Source organism: Arachis ipaensis, chromosome B1 (genome assembly GCF_059453495.1).
Source record: "Arachis ipaensis isolate K30076 ecotype BB chromosome B1, ASM5945349v1, whole genome shotgun sequence".
NCBI classification, from domain to species: domain Eukaryota; kingdom Viridiplantae; phylum Streptophyta; class Magnoliopsida; order Fabales; family Fabaceae; genus Arachis; species Arachis ipaensis.
Genome location: NC_142436.1, coordinates 102,103,652 through 102,109,744, shown reverse-complemented (window position 1 = coordinate 102,109,744; position 6,093 = coordinate 102,103,652). Strand labels below are relative to the sequence as shown.

Here is a 6,093-nt window from a genome sequence, read left to right as displayed (position 1 = left end):
GTTTGCAACAAGCAAGACTTTACAAGGCTACAGAATCTACTATGGATCACAATAATGTTGTTAATGCCAATGTGGCAAATCCGAATGGGGATGATCAACAAAGAAAAGTGCTTGGCTCTTACTCTGCTCCTACTACAGATCTTTATGGAAAAAGCATTCTGGTGCCTCATATAGCTGCGAACAACTTTGAGTTGAAGCCACAATTGGTCACCCTGGTGCAATAAAACTGCTAGTATCATGGTCTTCCCCATGAAGATTCAAATTAATTTATTTCTAATTTTTTGCAGATTTGAGATATTGTGAAGACAAATGAAGTGAACCCAGAGGTGTACAAACTCATGCTCTTCCTGTTTGCTCTGAGGGATGGAGCAAAGCTATGGCTAGATTCCTGACCTAAGGAGAGTTTGGATACTTGGGACAAGGTTGTTACTGAGTTTCTTACTAAATTTTTCCCACCAAAGAAGCTAACTAAGCTTAGGGTGGAGGTTCAGACCTTCAGGCAGAAGGATGATGAAATTATTTATGAAGCTTGGGAGAGGTACAAGCTACTGACTAGGTAATGCCCTCTGGATATGTTCTCCAAATGGACCCAACTAGATATCTTTTATGAAGGCTTGGGTGAAATATCCAAGATGTACTTAGATAATTCTACAGGTGGTTCATTGCACAAGAAGAAGACACCGGAGGAGACTATTGAGCTGATTGAATTGGTTGCTAGCAACCAATATTCATACTCATCTAACAGGAATCCTATAAACTCTGAGTGTCCTCAGAAGAAGGGTGTTATGGAAGTAGAAGCTCTTAATGCTCTTCTTGCTCAGAATAAGCTTATGTCTCAGCAAATAAGTCTGCTTACTCGACAGATGGGTGGAATGCAAGTCTCAGCTATCAACACCCAAAACCCATCTCAAGAGATCTCTTATGACATGACAGGTAATTTTGTGCAAAATGATAATTATGAATATGCTCAATGCTCTTCTGAACAGGTCAATTACATAGGGAGTGCTCCTAGAAACCCCAATAATGATCCTTATTCTCAGACCTACAATCAGGGGTGGAGAAATCACCCAAATTTTGGGTGGAGAGAGCAACCTCAGAGGCCACAGAATTTTAATAATAATTCTCAGGGTGGTTTTCAACAGAAAAATTTTAATAACCGCCAGTTTCAGTCATCTCAGCAAGCAACTTCTCAACCCCAACAGAACAATGATTTAGAAGCAATATTGACAAGTTTTAGACAGGAAACCAGAGCATCAATCAAGAACTTGGAGATTCTGATGGGTCAACTAGCCACAAAAGTTAATGAAATTGATCAGAGGACCACTAATAGCCTTCCTGGTAATATAATTCTAAATCCAAGAAAGGAATGCAAGGCTATCACCTTGATAAGTGGACAAGTGGCAAGTACAGAAGCACAAGTTAATGAGGAGCCAGTTGAAAATGAAGATTGCAAGGTTATTCAATTGAGAAGTGGTAAAGTAGCTGGCTCTGAGACCAAGGTCAATGGAGAGTTAGTTGAAAAAGAAGCTTCAGATGAGAAGAAGGAAGAAGTGGAGCACGTCCCTCCAAAGCGTGCGGATAACCCATTCCCAGACTCTCTTTACACTTATCAAACATTGCCAAAAGCTCCTGAGTACAAGCCTAAAATGCCATATCCTCAGAGACTTCAAATGGAGACCAAGGACAAGCAGTTTTCAAAGTTCTTGGAAGTCTTCAGAAAATTGCAAATCAATATTCCTTTTGCTGAGGTTTTGGAGCAAATGCCTCTCTATGTCAAGTTCATGAAGGAATTGTTGTCAAAGAAGAAGCCTTTAAAAGGAGATGAGACAGTGGTCCTGACTAAGGAATGCAGTGCTATCATTTAGAATAACTTGCCAAGGAAGATGCCGGATCCAGGGAGCTTCCAAATTCCATGCACCATTGGGAGCACAACCTTTGAGAAAGCATTATGTGATCTGGGAGCAAGCATCAATTTAATGCCCTTGTCTGTGATGAAGAAGTTGCAAATCCAAGAGGCACAACCCACAGGGATAGCATTACAGATGGCAGACAAATCTATAAAGCCTGCATACGGATTAGTGGAGAATATTTTGGTCAAAGTGGGTAAGTTCTTCCTCCCAGCAGATTTTGTGATTCTTGACACAGGAGAGGATGAGAATGCCTCTATAATCCTAGGAAGACCTTTCCTAGCCACTGGGAGAGCTCTAATTGATGTAGAAGTGGGTGAATTAGTGCTCAGAGTACATAATGAGCAACTAGTCTTTCATGTCTTCAAAGATATACATTCAGCAGGTAAAGAAGAGAGGTGCATGCAGACTGAGCTTATTGAACCAAACCTTCAAGAACCCCCTAATGACGGACAGCAGAATCTGCAGCTCAAACCTCCTTTGGTGACAATCAATAAAATTCCTCCTAATACCAAACCTAAGTTTGGTGTCGGGAATGCATCATCCACCAAGGAGGAGGTTCCCAAAAAGAAGAAAATACCCAGGGATGGAGAAACAAAAAGATCCCCACTAAAGGTGGTGTTGATTTGGAATCCAGTATGAATTTTTACAGTAAACAGAATCCTCTCTCTAGAGCATATTGAGCTAATTTATGGAGACACAGGAAAGAACTTCAAAGTAAGGGGTGAAGAGCTGAGCCCCTATGATCCTCCTCCTTAGAGGAGCTGCCTGTCAAGCTAGTGATGGTAAAGAAGTACTTGTCGGGAGGCAACCCGATAATCTCGTATCCTTATTTATTTTTTTTAGTAGTAGTTTTCTTACTTATTTGATTTTTATTGAGTTTTTACTATTTTTCTGATCATGCAGCTATTTTATAACAGGAACCAAACACTTCAGGCGACAAAAAAAAAAAACGAACACACGACGCGCAAGCGTCACTGACGCATACGTGTCATAGGTGTGTGCGTGAAAAATAAAATTTAACAGAGTTGAGTGGGAGTAGCGCTGGAACTATGCTGGAAGCACAAGCCGCATCATGTGTACGCGTCCCAGACGCGTACGCGTGACCCTGAAAAATTGGCGTAAAAGGTGTTTGGCCAGAGAGTTATGATGGTGTGGGGCTGGAATTGTGCTGGGTGCACAAACATCATCACGCGTACGCATCCCTAACGCGTGCGCGTCATTTTCCAATCCTGGCCATCCACGCATACACGTCCCAGACACGTATGCGTAGCTTGAAATTAGCGCGATCCACGCGTTCGCGTTCCTTACGTGTACGCGTCGCATGCGACGCCCAAATTAAACCCCTCAACGCCTGAATTCAAATCATCCACCCCTAATCCTAATTCTCTCTCGTTCTTGTATCCTTTTATTCCTCTTTTATCTTACTATTTGTTTTTATTTTCAGTTCTTCTTTACTTGAGGACAAGCAAACCTTTAAGTTTGGTGTTGTCACTACGCTTATGGCTTCTCTATTTATTTTCATAGCACCAAAGGAAGATGAATGTTCTTCATGGAGGAATGAGATGGCCACCAGCATAACTAAGGTGGTTGAGTTCCGTTTATTCTATTTCTCTTCCATTCTTATTTTGTTGTTTTCTGTTTTTTATTGTTTTTCCTGCATGATCATTAGTACTTTTAGTTCTTAGAATTAGTTTCATTCTGTTATTTGTCTCATGTACCGCTCACTGAACTTGAATCTAAAAAGAAAAAGAAAAATAAGTGATATATTGCATGAGAATTTAAGTGTAATTTCTAGAAAAGTCTCATTTATTCAAATGTGGTGGTATTTTCTATGATTCAGAATGCATGACGTGAACAGTACATATTTAAATTTGAATCAAAGAATGTTGATGTACAAGAAACAGGAATTTAGAGAATTATTATGACTTCTCTAAAATAAACAAAAATTTAATCATTGAAGCAAAAGAAACAGCATTGATATAAAAAAAAGAGATATAAAAGCAAGGTCCAAGGCTCTGAGCATCAATGACTCGGGAGGTCAGACATGATTAAAAGCTCAAAGAGTTGTTTCCCTCGTTATTTGCTTGTGGTGTTCTTGTGTCAAGTAATCCTTGAGACAAAACATTTAGAGTCAAGATCAATTGCAATTAGCAGAGTATGCCAAAGGCTTTGAGCACCACTGTCTGGGAGTAACTGAAAGGAAAATCAGAACTTAAAGAGAGTTCCCCAGTTAAGTGCTTGTGGTGTTTTTGTGTCAAGTAAAACTTGAGACAAAACATTTAAAGTCATGGATGGGCTCAAGGTCCAAATCACCAAAGAAAAGAAAAATTGCTATCTTCAAGGGTTAAATTGAGTTACAAAAGATCAGAGAATTCATAATATTATCCGGATTCTAATTTTGAATGACAGTAACATTCTTCTGATTCAAAGGAGAGTGAGATGCCAAAACTATTTTGGATTACAGTTGTAAACCCCACTATAAGAAGAGACATGAGCTTAATCAAACTCTCATTCTCATGCAAATTCACATTCTAAGCCTATATTAGTTTGGTTGCTTGAGGACAAGCAACAATTCAAGTTTGGTGTTGTGATGCATGAGCATCTTTTTTATATTTTCCTAGTAAATTTGCATGTAATTTGTTGACTTTAATCAAGAATTTATTATCTTTTAGCCACTATAGATGCTACTTTGAGTCTTGTGCACTTCTGTTTATTTTAGGTAGCATTCGGATGGATTTGATGGAGTTTCTACAGAGAAAGAGAAGAAACCAAGGAGTTGACCAGTGAGGAGCGACGCGTATGCGTGCCTGACGCGTACACATGATTCGGAGCTGTCCATGGTGACGCGTGTGCGTACTTGACGCATACGCGTGAAAAGTGAAGTTGCTCAGCGACGCATGCGCGTACCTGACACGTATGCATGACACACGAAGAAGACCATCGACGCGTATGCGTGACTGACGCGTACACGTGACATGCGCGACATGCAGAAAACATAGAAAATGCTGGGGGCAATTTCAGGCCGAGTTTCGACCCAGTTTTCGGTCCAGAAACACAGACTAGAGCCAAGGGATAGCAGAGACTCAAGGGAGATTCACAGAAGAATGGTTATGCCCACTCCAAGTTAGGCGTGGACCCTACGAAGCAAGTAGTCCCCATCCGTCAATTGAAGACATGCTGATTGCTTTAATTAATTCTGATTAAAACTTTAATTTTTAAAATAGGAAAAGATATTATTTTAGTTTTAGAAGATAGATTTTAAATTAATTAGGATTAGATATAAAAAGAGATTCCAACAGGGGATTCCAACACAACATTATTCCACTCAAACTACAAAAATACATTTTATCAGAATCCTTATTCTCTTTGCCATGAGCAACTAAACCTCCACTGTTAAGGTTAGGATCTCTGTCTATTGTATGATTGATTTTATTATTTTTCTATTTTAATTCATGTCTTGATTTATATTTAAGAATTGTTTTTGTTCTATATTTTATGAATTTGGGTGGAATGGAAGTATGGCCCTCTTTCTAATTGAGTTCTTGTATAACTTGGAAAAGCTCTTTACTTGAACAATAGCTTGAAAACAACTTCTCTTAAATTTATCTGAATTTAGCGGGATACGTGACATATAATCCTTTTATATTTGGATAATTATGATTTCTGTGGCATATAACTAGAATTGAACTTCACCCCCTAATTAGAATTAATTGACCAAGGAATTGGCTGTGGATGAATTTTAGAGGGGACTAGGAAGGTCTAAGAAATTAGGGTCTAGTCACATATAGTTCGCCATGAATTAAATCTTACATGATTAAAATAAATTAATAAGAAAAGTCAATCCGGAAAATAGATAACTCTGAAGCCTTAACTGTTTCTCCATACTTTATTCCCAACGTATTTACTTGCCTTTCTTCAATATTCTTTATATTGTTTAATGTCTTTAAACTCTCAAGTACTACTTTCTATTTGCCTAACTAAGTAAATTAATCAATCACTGTTGCTTAGTCCTTCAATCCTCGTGGGATCGACCCTCACTCACCTGAGGTATTACTTGGTACAACACTTGCCGGTTAGTTTGTGGGTTATAAATACCGCACCACCTACTGTACTCCATTGGGATAAAATTCATGGCCTTATAATTTGCAATGTCTGCAAACCATGGAGCCTGCTGAATGAGGAA

General features: G+C 39.0%; 1 non-coding gene across 1 annotated transcript; it reads right to left on the bottom strand.

Moving 5' to 3' along the window:
* Window positions 1-470: 470 nt before the first annotated feature.
* Window positions 471-577, bottom strand: LOC148577688 (small nucleolar RNA R71). The gene has a single exon (XR_015903891.1). It is a non-coding gene; the product is annotated as a small nucleolar RNA R71 (small nucleolar RNA).
* Window positions 578-6,093: the final 5,516 nt, after the last annotated feature.